Below are 17,304 nucleotides of genomic sequence, written 5' to 3'. Positions count from 1 at the left end.
ACAATATTTTTGCCGTGCTGCGCATAATTTTCATATCCTAATCATCCCGATAGTTCTCAATGACGAACATGTATTCTTTACCTGTGGACGCACGCTATTGATAAACGTCACAGCAGGATTTCACAAGCGAAGTGCTTTTTTAAAAAGGAAAAATAGACCGAAAAACAATTTTGTGCAACTGTTTCGGTAGCCTTCCAGGCTTACATGTGTAAGGTTGATTGTGTAACCTTGGGCAATGTTAGTTCCGTTATGAAAAATACAAGGGTTAGCGGTAGTGGCCGAGGGCAATAAGTTCCGCTTGTCGCGATTCTAGTTTGACAAAGCCACGTGTGCACAAACCTCAAGGTTCTGTTTATGTACACACACGGAGGCGCGATAAAGCAACTGCAAACGGGTTTTGTGATTGTGCTTTACGGCAAGTGTTCGCCGCCAAGTGTGGCGATGTGCGTCTGCCGTGTCAACTGGCTGAATGAAACGCCAATAACACGTCAGTGACGTGCGACGTGTAGTTGGCGAGAGGGAGAGGGAAATGGTGGTGCAAAGTTCGAACAGGTGATAAAAGATCTACACAGAACTGCGATGCTTTCGATCTGGCGGCACTTGTCCCTGTTCGTCTGAATTGAACAGTGGTTTTTTGCTGAACACCGGGACTGGTTCACATACAGGTCAGTCCTATGATTTAAGTTTGCTAATACTTATAACCTCGGATGTGTTGAATTACATTTAAGATATGGTATATTTTCAAATTTGATGATGCAAGTAGCGCAAATATTAGTGAAATATTCCAAGTCTTACATTAATTTAACATATTTCGGAAAGTTTCCTTTGATAGCAGTTCAAAGGGGAGCAGTATTAATAATATACTTGTATAATTTTGCTGTAATTTAGTTCGTTACCTACTTTGCCCATACTTTTTAACTTGCTGAAGCATTTTTGGCAAGCAATTTTAATTGGACATTGTGATAGTGATAGGGTACATAGATTAGAAGCTAGACAATGGATAATGTTCTATAATATTACATCCTAATAATAAATAACCATTGTCACTAACGTTAAGACACATATTGCTTAATTATTACTTTTTTCACATTACAAATAGTAAAAAGGTACACTAACGAAACTTGTGGTTTAGAGGAATACACATTTAGGTGCTAAACCTTTATTTTTTTCTAATTGCCTTCAACTATTTTTGCCTACAATTTATCTAACGTACTGGTCTCCGGTTCGAATCCCGGCTAAGGTATGAATGTTTCTTTGTATCTATTGTCTCACGACCATCAATTATCATATTCTCATCATCGTAAGGTAGAGAAGCAACGTAAATGAATTATTAATTACAAATTTCTCGTATTTTTGATATGCTAATGTATAACTACATATTGTAGATTTCTTACACACATTTACGTTCACGTATGTACGTACATTGACATTGCATAAAGGATCCGCATTGTTGCTAAGATGCTTGTTTTAGCTACTTGGAAGCGCTCGCAAAATGTTGACTTTGCACCTAGAAAAGTGAAAGTATTGAGGGTAAGAGGGTGGTGATGTTACGTATGTTTCAGGTGCAAACCCCTTTCCTAATTTCCTATAGTTCACACACACACAGCATCGGGACGGGATGCCGAATCTACTTTCACTTCTTACGCTCGCTTCAGGGCTAACGTTCCGCAAGGTAAAGGCCCCGCCACGAGGTTGCACCGCTTCGAAGGTACATGTTGGGAAAGTAGGATTCGAAGTGGGTCAGTTCTGCCCTGTCCAGTGCTCGATAAACACCCTTTAGTTGAAGTGCGGTGTGGCGGCCAGTCGTCGTGTACCCTGTTGGTGCTTACTTGGAGCGGAGGCCTCTCTTGTGTCCGACCCTTTTGGAGTTCTCGCGAGTTAGGTGAGTGAGTCTTCTAGCCGCGGGTCATTCGAGGTCAGTACCCTGGAGGCAGAATAAGATACCTTGGTGCTCTCCAGGTTTGCTGCTGGTTCGCGGCAGATGGAAATGGCAGATAACTGATCATTGGCCTGTCTGATCCAGTCCGTGTGTCATGTGCCTCCGCCGAAAGAATTGCAAACTGATATTGCTTTGGTGAGAAAGTCTGTGGTGATACCTAACCTGTTCAGCGACTTTCGGTGTGTTTTTTTTTTAGCTTTCTCTGGACGTGCTGCAGATTTGGGTCACTTGCTTTGTAGGTGGTTTCAAGTGGGGATAAAAGCCACTCGTGCCTATTTTGTCATGTGTTGTAACAGTGTCATAATCTGCCCGGGATGCCAGTAATTGCTGGAAGTGATTTTGTGTAACCATTGCAGCGGCAAGAATGGAAAAATTAACAAATATAATAACGAACACCCAACTTGTGAGCTACTGCTTTGCATTGAACAGACTTTAATTTGAACACAAGCTTTAGCCGTTGAGGACGCGTGTCGAATACTCAGGATTATGAAGATTAGCACAGCTTTCTTGAAGCTGCTCATATTGTTTCACAACTTTGGTCTTCGTTCACTCTTGCACGAAAATAACTTAATTAATTCTAATTAGGCAAATGGCAAGTCAGTGTGATTTTTACGTAATAGTAATCATAAAACAATGCACCCGCATGCTCTCCGTTTATGAAACGGATAGACACAATACAATGCCAGTGTTGGTTAAATTATTTGACGTTGCATTTTTCTACCCTTACGTAAAGAGAAAATGACTGTGTCGTGAATACATCCATTGTATTTTTGTTATTGTGCGTCGCTTTCATACATTTCCACACTTACGCCAGGATTCGAACCTACGACTCAATTCAATTGCATCTCGCTAAACCGTCTTCCACAGAGCTCAGATAACAATAATTTCATTGTATTTTTTTATCCCCGTGCTATTGATGACTGTTAGCAATATGGAAGTTGGATATCCTATAATTTAAATTCCTTCCTTTTCCTGGAAGTGAACTCGCGATTAATACTTCTAACCACATAAATAAGAGATCTGATATACGTATCTAATATTAACGTAAAATTAAAAGAATGAGGCTATTTGCTAGATGTTTGCTTTAGCGCTTATCTGTACAGATATATATATAATGAAGATCCTATCAGCTGTTAATAGACCTAGAGAACTAATCCAGTTCTACAAATTGTGTAAACGAGTTTACTTGAAGATTATAATGCACGCATTGTGTATATTGTAGCTTTATTTCCTATCTCATTTCTGCTCTATTAACCTGTGATCAGAATTATCTAGATTTAATACCGTTTTTATGTTCGTGGTTTTCATCTCGTATAAAGCCTTGGCTTCCATGACTTGTTTTTCATTGCTAAAATTTCACACATCTTCAATATAAATATCAGCGCCTTCTTAGTCAATCTGTTACATTCCACAAGCAATTTGTTATTTCTTGTTTAGTAGCAGTGGTCCAGAGTGTGTCTCTGGGCACACGCAACTTCCCATTATTGAATGCTGGCTGGATAGGGAAGGCTAAGGTGGCTGGAGCATAATGCTGATTTTGTCTATCTTAGTCCGTGAAATTTCACCTCAAGGACTGCTACCAGGGGTTCCGGATTCGAATCCCGGCTTGGACATGGGTGTTCTTTGTGAGTGTCCCTTCATCAATTTCACTCATCTCCATCTTCGCGATTAGCTAAAAATGGCAGAACAGCTCTTTAAAATAAACCGAGTCAATTATGACTCAGAAATGGCGGAGAAATAAGAAAAATAACCCATACCAAAGCCGAACATATCAAGATATTTTGTTTTTGAAAAATTTTAGGTATCTACGTCACTTTGAACCTGTTATTTTAAAGAGCTGGTTCGTACAGGAAAAGTAAAAACACAAATATTTTGCTCTCCTGGTGTGTTGAAATCTAGCCTGCAAAAATTAGTGCGATTTCCTCGAACATTTTATGGAATATAAAAGTACCTTATTTTGCATATTACGTGGATTATTAGTTATAAATGCATGTTTTTTCATTTTGTATATTTAAGAACATCCTTAATTTTCCTCAAAAGATAGAAGAACGATTCTCGAAAATGCGTGTTATATTGTAATTGTACAGAATTCTGTACATATTTCCATTGTACTGAATGTTCTACTGGTGCATTGTTTGTTTGAAATGTTACTAAATTCCCAACCTAGAATAAATCAGTGCTTAAAGGCTAGTGAAAGCAAATTTCGATAGATAACCTTTAAAGATTTTGAAATCTTCTATACTGCCGAGGAAAATAAGGATCTGTAATTGCAATTTATTGTATACGTACAAACATCCTTAATTTTAAAAAATCAAGAGAGCCCGTGTTCGATTCCCACTGCAAGGGCATTTTAGTGATTTAGATTCCTTTAATCTGCGTTCTTCGGAGCATAACAGTGGTGGACTTCAATATAATTACGAAATTACTTGCAAAATATTCTTGATTTACCTATCTTGTACATTGCAAGGACCTTATTGTTGAAAATTGAAAACACATGGTGTAAATTATCACATATTTACTATGTATATCATTGCTCGAAGTGAAGGGGTATGTGGAAGGATTGTATTCCCCAGGCAGCAAACTTTTCACATTACATCCCCCAGCTGTCTCATTGTCACCATGTTAAACATAGGAGCAACCCCAAGGCTCGACCAAACACCCCCAGCTCATAATTTCCATCTCAAGCGATGCTGTATAAATTTTAATTTCAATGAATATTTCGGTTTTAGCATTAATGCAGCATTCTCCGCCTTTTACTGCATATTCCACAGTGCACCGATGAAACAAATAGGAGATCAATGAAGAAATAATCTGAGCTTCACCCGGTACGTTCTTGTTGGACAAGGTGCGACTTGGCAAATGGATAAAGATGGTCTTCTTGTTTCTGACAGAAGTGAGAGCACTCGAGTTACAACGCGCGTGCCGTGGGAAGAACGTACGTACACACGGGACGTGAGAGGATGAGGAGAAATGTCAATGGAATGTTAATGTCAGTCATCCGGTGGGTTGAAGACCTGGATTTCCAAGGGCAACAGTAGAACAGTATCACCTTCTTCACAACCAAAGGAGGATGTTGTTTGCCCGAAAATTCACTACGAACCCAAATGGATACTGTTTGCTGTTTATGCCCAACTGTCTAAAATAGAATCAAGTGAAAACCATGTTTTCGTTTCCTTCTGGGAAGGAAGAAGAGAGTGAATGGCTTCTCTACATGCATTCCATACGAAAGAAAAAAAATATTATGTGCCGTTATGCAGGCCTACAACTCGGAGAGATCGTATACATGACTGGAATAAGTAAGGAGAGGTGTTCATCCGAAGGCTATTTATTTCAAGGCAATGCAACTTTTACTTTTTCTCGCGGTCTCTTGGTTTATTTCTGCTGACACTAACGCCATAAATTAATTTAATGTAAATTTCTCTCTAGGAATACATAGCATTGATATTCATTTCCATGAAGTCCCCGTGTGTGCACTGTAGTTCAGGTTCAGAAACTAGAATTAATCGATTGAATGATTTTGTTTATTTTACTTCTCCAGAAGTTTATCCAGATTTATTAATCTCGGAGGTGTGATTGTAAAGTTAGCTTCAGAATAACAATAAATTAAGATTTGCGAAAATAAGAAAAGGGGTGTCGTGCGAATTATGGGATGGGGGTATGGCGATGTGTGAATAAATGACTGTTCAGAACTACATTCTGACCCCTAGGTCATGTGAACTAAACTTAAATACGCCCTTCTCCTGTTTGATGTTTTGTTTTTCCCTACAAATCTCAGCCTTTGCGTATGTATATACTGTATTTTAAGGAGGAGTAAGCTACAGCGTTATCTCAAAGTACATACACGAATGAAACTATCTAATTCAATGAGTTGAAATTGCTATTACGACTTGCGGGGAAAATCTCAGAGGCGCGATTACCCTTTTCAGAACTTAGAGAACTGTGAAGCGGTTTTTCCCTTGATCGATGCATGGTCAAGGCATCTATATCGTTCGCCTGTTATACAGGGCTCCCTAAAAGCCACATCATAAGGAAACAAGATCCTCTCATTGTGATCTCAAAGTTCCACACGCTTTTCTAATATCAGCATTGTTTAGCTACAACTACAAAGGACCCAAAATTGTCTGTGTTCATCCAGTATCTGCCGGCCTAAACCTACCTTCCCAAGCACACACAGAAATATTCCCGAACAGGAAGAAAAATCATGGTTATTGTCACTAGACTTAAACATTCTTCCCACACCTTATGAATGTCATAAGGAAAGTACAACTACAATGTAATCGCGGACTGGATTGGAGTGGATCGGACTGGACTGTATTCAGTTGTGGACAGGATATTTCGCACTTCTAAAGGAGCCTACGAGATGAAGTTCCACTGACATTATCATTCGCAGCATAACGAAAAAGCCGCCCAAACACTTCAGACAGGCTACAACAAAATGATAATCATTTATATCAGTACCCATTCAATATTGTGTGGTACTTTGATGCATTAGAATTTGATATAAATCCTAAAACCGATAAAATGTAAACATTGTATGCATTATCCTTTGAGACTAAACTCAATAAATTCATCTTGCTATCCAGATATATTATCGGTCTGTAACCAAACACAGATGTGGTTATTTCTTATCTTTTCGACCCATTCCCGTTTCATTTGATAAAGAGAAAGTGCTCATATGAATGTGAAGATTGGTTTGTGTACCGGAGAACAAACATTGGGACTTAAATACACAACACAGATACAGATTTGCGATTGACAAAAGTAAGTGCAATTAAATTAACGAACTGAATAGTCATATTCACAGGCAAAGTTTTTTTCGAAGACGTTTAATAACAATTAGGGTAGAATAACTGTCTTAAGAATACTAGCGTTTCAGATTATTTCATTCTTTATGCCAGTTATATTGTTTTGTTGAAAATCCCGAGCAGTGAACGGGTTGGCAGCAGAACAAATAATGTTAGGCCACATTGTGAAGGTTGTGGTACTTACTTTGTCTACTTAACAGCCTTGATGCAACGTTATCAAGGGGTCCAAGTTCGAATCCTAGGTAAGGCATGGATTTTTCATTCGGTTTATTTCTTCATCTATTTTATTAATTCATCAGACGTCTTCATAGTCACTATTTACTTAGAGAGGTAGACATCTAATAAAGTAGTGTCTTCTTTGGGCCTCCCGATGGCGTAGTGGTAATATCGTCGCCTTGTAATCAACGGGTCCCGGGTTCGGTACCCGATCGAGGCTTATGGCACAGTAGTAGTTCGAATCCCACTATAAACTGTAGGTCCCGATTAGCCTATCTGTGCATAAAGTGGACTTAAAAACAACAACAGTAGTGTCTTGGTTTATACACAAGGCCTAATGAGACTGGACGGTTTGAAAATGGGATCTGGACCAATGGAGTTGGAAATCTAACCTGGAACCACCATTTTAAAAACTGATCAATTGAAACGGTCGCTAACGAAAAGACAGAGATAACTATATTACATGTTTCAGCCTGAAAAATGGTTTGACTTTATTCTGTCAATTTCGATGCTGACTGGCAAGGCACCGATATACAGTTTTGCTAAAAATGCTTTTTGTAGCATTTTTTTCTCGTGTACTTCAACACCGGACGTGTTTCTAATTATGCATTCACTATCTAGCGAATCTGTGATAGTTTAGAGGTTAAAGTTGTCGTAGTGTTCTCAGGGAGCCCCAGGTCCTATTCCCAGTGGAGTAAATATTTCAATGGTTCCAAGATTCCTTAAAATTATATCTCCGGCCTCTTGGTCGTGTGAGTTAGACCAAGACAATCTTTCCCTTTTCTCATTAAGTCTCACAACCTTTGCATGTATGACTACATTTTAAGAAGGAGTAACTCCAGCGTTAACTCAAAGTACAAAGCTTTATTTTTAAAATCTAAGTATTTGCTTTCTCTTCATAAATAGAAGGAGATGACGCAAATACAGCTTTAAGGATTTCGAGCTTCAGATACGCCGAGCGGTTGGTGTAGAAATATAATGTAGGGAAGAAGGTGGTGATATTTTTTATACTCTATGAATTATCTACAAATGTCTTGAACACTTCAGTATTTTTGGTAAGAATTACACAGATATTTTTCATTGTTTCCAATGCTATGTAATCAAACTGAAAACCTGAATATGATTCGTTCAGAAGTTGTTATATGTCATCTAGCAACCAAGATGAAATATACTCATTACCGTGACTGGGTGTGCTTACCACGAAAGTTTCTCCTGCATCGTATTAAAGGAACAGTCAGTGGATGCCATGTATTTGAAAATAATTAGGGTATGCAAGTGATTTGAATCTAGCACGCTTTGCTTAAGTGATGATATCGAGTCTTTCGGTTGTGTGATTGTCCGCTAGTTTATATAAATATTAATCAGCATTTGATTCCAGCAGGTTCTTAACAGACAAACAATAATTTACCGTTGTAGGTAGTTTTAATTATACGTGTTTATATTATATTATCGAAATTATTAATTGATTTGTTATATTCTCTAGTGTACAACAAACTTCAATTTTGAAGTTGATTGGAATGAAAAATAATTAGTGACAAAACCCAACAGATTAACGAAAATTACATTAACAGCTCACTCGAAAAATAATATTGTGTGCAGTCAGAAAACATCGTATTTACACTATAGAGCGACCGTTCAGCTCGGGCCATAAGGAAGCATGGTCCACTCTCTCCCTCCCCTCCTAGCGGGAGTACGGTGCACAGGAGTCGCGGGTCTGCTCAGGTTTTTTTTTCTTGTGGTTCCACTATACACTCATATATTTGAGAACAACCTTATCTTGAGATTTCATTTTTTAATTTCATCCATGGTTTTTCACTCATTTTTCATGTAATTTTTAAATCATTCTTTCATTTTCATGAATGATTCAGAGTACTGAATCAAGGGAACCCGGGTTCAATTCTGTTGAAAAAAAAATCGGTGGTTTTTATCCCACCTTAAGCTGTAAGTTCTGTGCTGTAACCAATTATTCGCTACATTAATAAAGATTATATTTACAGGCAAGTTTTAACGTTACATATGTTCCCAAGTACATATCTATGCGATACTTTGCATAATTTTGTGGATTCAGCTTCTGAACTTCCCATAGGTTTACTGTATACGTTTGGAGTGGGGGTAATTTTCTTACATATGGGCTACTTGAAAGACGAGAATGAATGATTATAACATGAAATTGATGAAGAAGTACTCACGAACACCAATGCCCAGGCCAGGATTCTAACCCGAAAGTTTTGGTGGTGAGATTGTGAATTTGCCACTCAACGCGCTGGGTCTTCACTCTTCAGTAATTGTATGTTGTTTGTTTATGGTTACAATTTTGGGAAAGTTACCTCCCGTTGACTGAGCCTCTGTCGTCAAAACTCACGCCATTTTACTTACTTTACGGTAAATGACCGCACGTACATAAATCTCATGTACAGTTCGTGTAATCTGAAATTCATATATTCAACTACGGCCATGGAATGTGCTAATGGTCTAAGACTAAGGGAGTTTTGTTTCTTCTGGCTGTCGTTTTTTCTCCACAGGCATTGCCAGTAGGTTCTAAAAGAATCTTACTTTTAAAAAAAACACAACAATTAGTACGTCACGACTTGAAAATTCTCCTGTATGACATGCCCTTCTAAATCTTGTATTACCAAGTGGTCTATAGTTTCTTTACTTGCGAGAGAGAGAAAATCCCCACAAAGCACAATTTATATCAGTAGTTTTATTATTACTGAGATTATCATACCATTTTAATTGCATAATTTTGTTTAAAAAATATAGTAAAAAGTAACCCTATAGCGCTACAGCCCAATATTGGGCCAAGGCTTACCTACCGACTGCTGGCCTCCCTCCCTCGTGGGCCACCAGGGGGCGTGGAGATCTGCAGCGAGACTAGGGGGACGGGTGGTCGGCCCGACCAACCCCCAGCCGTTGTAAGACTTCGCGACCGGATTACGCTCACTCACTCGGATCTGCCCAATTTCCTCACGATGTAGGTTGCCACCGGCCCTATACACAGGCCGAAAATTCCCGGAGACTGAACCCGGGATCGAACCCATGCCGTCCCGCAACCGCCGTCCAAAGCAAGGTGCCTTAGACCGCACGGTCACGGAGGAGGACAAAAAATATAGTAGACACAATTTATTTTCTTCCGAAACTATGTCCAACGTTACTTAATATTATTTACATGAAATCAATCGCTGTTCATATTTCTACAAAACAGTTTTATCTATTTGATGAACATTTTTAGTAATGAAGGATGGTTTGTGTCGGAACATTTTATACACACACACGAAATTCTTCTGGGTAATTTTGAACCCATAACCCCCGTAAAACGCACCCCTGCTGCGATATGATTATTAATGAACACTTCGGAATTGCGACAAAGTCTCGACTTCTGGTCTTTGCTATTGAAATAAGATAATTTTGGCTCTTCAGTTATGATTTAAAAGCTCTGGATAAAGAATTTCAATTAATTGTTTCTGTTTCGGCGGATGGTCAGTTCCAGAATTTGGTAGACTCGGATATTAATGTAATTATTTCTTTTATTACTCTATGCTGGACGTTTGCATAAGTGGAAGTATATAATAATTAGTCAAACATCATTCTGTTTGTTTACTTGATTTACCTTCTACTTCGCATGGTATACATACACCTAATGGCGCACCGGTGGAGGGGAATATTCTAATTTCATTTTTTATTATAAATATTATTAATACTAATATTCGGGTGGCAACACTGCTCTAATGATCTTTCATTTTAGCGTTCTCTACCATAACTTTGACATACCCTGCCACCTTTTGACTGTCTGACCAAGTAAAGTGTTCTCTTCTTCCTGTTAACAATGAGTCTCCCTGACTGAAACTTCTGCAACACGCAAAGCTAAATAATACCCTTTCTTCTACGAGAGTACGAGGCCCTGCAAAGAGCTAATAAACGTGTGGAAAACATTTAAAAAATTGTTGGGCATTTCTTGTAATGTTGGAAAATCTTTTGTTTGTGTTCAATTGGGAGTTCACGTGGCCTTGGGAACTCCATGAGGATTTTGACGAGGGAGGATAATAATTATTAGCGTGTAATACAAAATTACCTTTTACATCATTTAATTGATTGAATCAGATTATTTTACGTCGCTTATCTGCTAGTTTTTGCTAATCCCGACGATTTTACATTTTAAAAAGCTATTCCTAAAGCTTGGATTTTCGTCGTATGAAAGCAGCAATGGTGTAGTTAGGAACTACATAACAATTATTACTTGTCTGTTCCTTTAATTTCATGTAAGTATCGATTATCCAAGAAGTTTTCAATGTGCAGTTCCCTTAAAACAAGCATACTTAACTTGACGTCATAGATTAAGTTATAAAAATCCTGTGGGTTCTATTTTTCACAAATATACTTTCGGTTATCAACGTTTCGAATTTCATATTTTCAACTTATTCCGTATACTCTCTCTATTTTCAAACATATGTGTAACAACTTTTCTTTTAACCATTTCTCATTAGTTAAAGTGTAGATCTTTTCTTTGTTTTTAGGAAATATTTTTTATAGATTTGTTAACTTTTCGTATTTACCAATTTCTTGACGGAGGAAAAAGAGACATTACGTAATATATGTAATTACAGTTACCGAAATAAAAAGTTTATATGTAACCAAAATTAGAAAATAGGAACTTTTAAACGAGTATATTTTAAATGGACGATCGCACTACTCCTCTTACACAACGGTGGAGGCACGTAGTGGTTCGGATCCCACTTTAAATTGTAGGTCCAGTCCCGATTAGCCTTATCAATCAATCAATCAATCAAATCCTCTTACTCAAGGTTTTATCATTACACGAACTCTGAAATGAGATCTAGGAATTAAGTTTGAAACTGATTCAACACTTCAAAAAAAAATGGAAGAAATTCAACAAACTCATCACTGAAGAGGCATGGAAAGAAGACAAAAAGGTCCAAAGGAGACGAAAACAATGTAAAGTCCGTTAGGTACTGAAAAAGTTTGCTACTTTTTGAAAGTAAGCATAACTTAAAATGACACAACGAGTCTTCATACACAATCGAATGAGTTAACAGTACAAGCTATGAGCATAATTTTCTTTCGACTAAAGAATGTACAGGGGTCAGACATTGACCTGTGTAGCTTGGTACGAACCAAGTTGCATGTTCTGTGAAAGTGTGCTACTTGGCTAGTTCCCAACTATGAAACCTAGGAATATTTATGCATTTGATTAGAAATCTTTGTCTTCGATTAATATTCATTATTTACTTACTGAACGAGTTTCAAAGTAGTGGTAGCATTTAAGTGCTAAATGACATTGGCAATGACCACATTGTTGTACATTTGTCTTCAGTGAAAGCGACCTCGTTTTACCTGAACTTCAGGTCAAGAGTATTATCAGACATGGAATTGATGAAATGCTGCATGTCCGCAACTCATGGTGTGGTAAAACATGTACAATCAGAAGAATGTTATGGATTTATTGTATAACATGCTGAGATTCAACTTACCCTATACCGAAAACCAACTTTGCACCCTGTATTACCTCTTGATTTTTACTATTACCTGGCTTTTCTGACAAAAGTAATATAAATTAAAGGGATTTTAGAGTGTCGTTTAACGATTTCATAACAGCGCACATATCCTACTGGTTACATATAGTCTGGAAGTTCGATACTCCTTATAGCCTTAGCAATATACGGCACTTAGGTGATCTAACTTAGTGAAATTAGTGATTCGATTAGGCTGTATTATGTAACAATCAATAAGAAATTGATTGATTGATTTGCTTTATTTTACTTCGCTTCTTTTGCCACTTTTAGCTAATTTGCAAAGATGGGGATGAGTGATGAGATGATGAAATTGACGAATGGACACTCACAAACATCCATGCCCAGGCCAGGATTCGAACCCAGAACCCCTGGCGTCGTGGCGCGATGTGCTAACCACTCCGCCACGGAGGACGGCAATCAATAAGTAAAAGAGTGGCTTAATTAATTTTGTTAAAAATAAATAGTATTGTCATATTGTTTTGAAAAATATATACTTGCCGAGTTACAACCGCGAAAGGATAATCTGGAAAGGGCGTGAAATTATTCTTCCCCAGCTACGGTAGTTTTAGATTCAAATATATCACCGTGCAAATTCCTGATATTTCCTAACTCGACGTGTAGAACCTGGGTCTGCCATGTGGGCAGTCAGATGTCCTGTAGGCTTCGAACCGTATATGACTTCTTAAAGAATAGAAGAGTCCTTTGTTTGTGCCATAGAGTTACCATGTATCAAAAGTTTCGTGTACGGAATAAAGAGCAACTTTTCTGGTTTCCCTTCAAACTTACCTTGTTTGTCGACAAGGAAAATTCCTGATGTTCTAAGTCATTGTCCTTTCGATCTAATGGAACACCTACGACGGATGACTCGATGCAAAAAAAAAAACTTGAAATTCTTCTTAGCTTTTGTGATTTGATTCTGAGACATTTTCATATTCATATTCACGAATTTCATATTTTCCTAGTATAAACAGAGGGGTTGTAATTTTTCGGCATTGTTTAGTAATGCATGAATTAGAAATCTACTTACTTAATGCACGAAAGGAACTGGACGCACTGTCGGAGTGGTTAACGTAGACTCAGCACGACATCAACGGTCCGAAGTTTAAAACCTGGCCAAGGCGTGGGTGCATTATGTCCTAGCCAGTGGCGGGGATTAGGGGGGCGTGGAGGAGCATATGCCTCCCACTTTTACCAAATCAATCAATCAAACAAAATATCATGGAATAGCAAGACTGTGGAACGTTACACGGCTTGGATTTATTGGTTATTTATGAAAGTAATTACCACTGCACGGAAATTATTTGTGTGGGAGTTAGAGTTTCAAGAGCATTTCGAGTTTTTTCACTATCACATATCTTCATTGGAGAAATGCTTTGAATTTTAATAAAAAATATTTTCAAATTTGCTTTCAATTGTTTCTTCTCTATTTTTGTACACAAATCCTCGACATACATCCTTTATAATAACTAGGGCTAGGATTTTTATGACGTGGAATATATGTTTTTTGGTAAGGGTGATGTGTTCCCTAAATATACAGGGTGATTCTAAAGGTATAGTACAAACGAAAACCACAGATACCTCCCATGAAATAGAGACGAAAGTTCCCCTTCCACTTTGCTGAGAGATGCCTCCGTGAGGAGCTAGACAACGCCGAAAACGTGTGAAAATGAACTTCACACCTCTGTACAGCCAGTACCAGTGAAGATAGAAAGGCGGAACAAACGAAGTCAAAAGGAACACCAAAGTCGCCCATCCGAAAAACACTAGGCGGCAGCTGCGCAACGCATGCGCATGGGGTTCCACAAAGGAAATAGGAGTGTCCCGCAAGACAAGTGAAGGGAAAGGTAGCGATCGACAACGGTAGGGACAAAAGAAGCAATGAAGCATGAAGTAACAATTGCACAGCGGGAAACAAACACCATGACTGAAGCAGTGCAGTCGAGAAAAGTAGTGCGGGGTTGCAGAACCACGGGAGGACGACGTAGGATGTAAAAACACACAGAGAATGCAAGCAAAGTTGTCCGTGACACTCGACAGGCAACAGACGCGTACATGGTTCGGGGCAGAAATGGCGGCGCTGGCGGTGCAGCGCAAGGGGAGTCCCCAAAACACAGTGGAGACACCGCAGCAAGAACAAAGCACGGTGCAACAAAAGAAAAAGAGGACCGGACGGGGAATGGTACCTGCCAAGGAGACAACAAATGCGGGACGAGGGATTCCCCGTAGCAGCACCGAGGGAATGTCACACAGAGGTCGTGCGCCAGCAGGACAAACACAGCAACTACAGGCACAGGAGGTTATTGCTAATGAAAGGTGCACGTACAGATAGGACCACGTACCCCGTACTGACGTTGTAACAAACGTCGTGATGGGGCCTAATCAGCCTCTTAGAAATGAAGCCGGAGGCACATCGCTGGGTGGGAGCGGACGAAAGGCTGCTGGAGTGTCGTACGGACCCCACCACTCCGTACGGTGGACGACACTAATGGACGAGGTCGGAATGTTTCCATCCCGATCACCAGGTCCACCGTTCCCAGACCTGACGCGGCTGCTTGCTTCCGAGCGCAACCCCAGCCGAACAACTCGAGTCCCTCCTCGGCCGCAGCCTTCCGCTCCGAAACCAAGCGTGGCCTCACACCACCGCAGCCGCACACTGCCGCGTGGGTGTGAGACCGGGCCGAGCAAGGCTGGACAGATAAACTGCGTGGGACAATCGTGTAATGAAGCTACGTGGGGGTATGCACGTCTGTTCAACTGCTGGGTTACCCCACATTGGTGTACACAAAAACCACACGATCGTACGAAGTGCTCCCCGTCGGCTCGAGCAAGACGGACGAAGTACCTGTTGTGGGTGAATGGGGCAAGAATGAAGGACGCTACATGTGTTCCACGATGACAAGGCCCCAGAGTACATGGCCCCACCTGACGGCAGTGGTCAGGTAGTGAAGAGCACAGGCACGGGTGGCTCAGGTACGTCAGCTGATTGTACCACAGCGCCGTGCGGACGTGTGGGCTGATTGGAAGTGCAGCGTCAGGGAGCGTGTCAGTGAAAGAGCCGGTGCGGTGGTGGTGTGCTTGACGTACGACAATTGAGTACGTTGTTTCGAAGCCGTTGTGACCAGTGTGTGTGTGTGTGCCACCTGTGCACTGCAGTACAGTATTCCATAATTGGCACTATCCTCACCGTACCATGGAACGCTACACATTTGTAGAACTGAGGGACATGCATTTTGTCTACGGCCTTGCAGATGGCAATGGCCGAGCAGCTGCACGCCTTTATCGCGGACGGTATCCGGAGAGGCGACAACCCGACATCAGGTTGTTTTCGAACGTGCACCGTACCCTTGGTGAATCGGGTGTGTTACGTGCAGGCCATCATGTCGGTCACCCAAGACATGTGCGCACCGCGGCGGTCGAGGAGGACGTACTTGCTCGCGTGGACGACACACCGTCCGCTAGCACCCGTAGCATTGCACGTGCAGTGGGAGTATCACAGTCGACAGTGTGGCGCATCCTTCAAGATGATCTGCTGTATCCCTATCATCCACAGCGAGTCCACGCGTTGCAGGCTGGGGATTACCCACGACGTGTGGAATTCAGTCAACGACTGTTGCAGTTTTGTACTGACGATCCCCGTTTTTTGCGCCATGTGCTTTTCACGGACGAGGCAACATTCACCCGTGAGGGCATCTTCAATTGCCGAAACAGCCATGTCTGGGATTATGAAAATCCACATGCAGCAGTCGAGGTGCACCATCAGACCCAGTTTGCAGTGAATATCTGGGCAGGTATCATCGATGAACAGATTATCGGTCCATACCTGCTGCCACCACGTTTAAATGGCCGCCTCTATCGCACCTTTCTTGCATCAGTCCTTCCAGAGCTGCTAGAAGATGTACCCCTCAACGTGCGACATCGTATGTGGTTTCAATTGGATGGAGCGCCTGCACATTTTGATGGCACAGTGACAAGATCGGCAGAGAGGGCCCCGTCCCCTGGCCCGCCCGTTCGCCTGACCTCACACCAATGGATTTCTTCTTGTGGGGCCATGTGAAAACACTCGTCTACGAGACCCCGGTGCCTGACAAGGAAACATTGGTAGAGCGGATACTTGCAGCATCGGCCGAGGTGTGTACCATGCCAGGGATTTTTGATAGGGTTCGCCAGAATTTCCTGCGACGCTGCAATGCCTGCATTGAATGTGGTGGTCGTCAATTTGAGCAACTTTTGTAACAACGTCAGTCCGGGGTACGACTACGTACTACGTACTATTCCTATCTGTAAGTGCACCTTTGCGTGGCAATAAACCTCCTGTGCCCTTAGTTGCTGTGTTTGTCCTGCTGGCGCACGACCTCTGTGTGACATCCCCTCGGTGCTGCTACGGGGAATCCTTCGTCCCGCATTTGTTGTCTCCTTGGCAGGTACCATTCCCCGTCCGGTCCTCTTTCTCTTCTGTTGAACCGTGCTTTGTTCTTGCTGCGGTGTCTTCCCACTGTGTTTGGGGACTCCCCACGCGCTGCATGTGTTTGTTTCCCGCTGTGCAATTGTTACTTCATGCTTCATTGCTTCTTTTGTCCCTAACGTTGTCGATCGCTACCCTTTCCCTTCACTTGTCTTGCGGGACACTCCTATTTCCTTTGTGGAACCCCATGCGCATGCGTTGCGCAGCTGCCGCCTAGTGTTTTTCGGATGGGCGACTTTGGTGTTCCTTTTGACTTCGTTTGTTCCGCCTTTCTATCTTCACTGGTACTGGCTGTACAGAGGTGTGAAGTTCATTTTCACACGTTTTCGGCGTTGTCTAGCTCCTCAGGGA

General features: G+C 41.0%; 1 protein-coding gene across 3 annotated transcripts in view; it reads left to right on the top strand.

Moving 5' to 3' along the window:
- Positions 1–481: 481 nt before the first annotated feature.
- Positions 482–17,304, top strand: part of LOC145984181 (UDP-N-acetylhexosamine pyrophosphorylase-like) — a 61,970-nt gene continuing 45,147 nt past the window's right edge. The window contains exon 1 of one of the 3 annotated variants that reach the window (XM_083117677.1): positions 482–665. The gene's annotated coding sequence lies outside the window, so the exon portion shown is untranslated. Of the gene's footprint in view, positions 666–1,763; positions 1,883–17,304 lie in introns of those variants that run through there. The other 2 variants (XM_083117679.1, XM_083117678.1) reach the window with 2 other exon arrangements.

Source organism: Lepisma saccharinum, chromosome 2 (genome assembly GCF_977018435.1).
Source record: "Lepisma saccharinum chromosome 2, izLepSacc3.1, whole genome shotgun sequence".
Lineage (NCBI taxonomy): Eukaryota > Metazoa > Arthropoda > Insecta > Zygentoma > Lepismatidae > Lepisma > Lepisma saccharinum.
The sequence above is the reverse complement of the archived record's forward strand: the minus strand, read 5'-3'. Positions and strand labels throughout refer to the sequence as shown.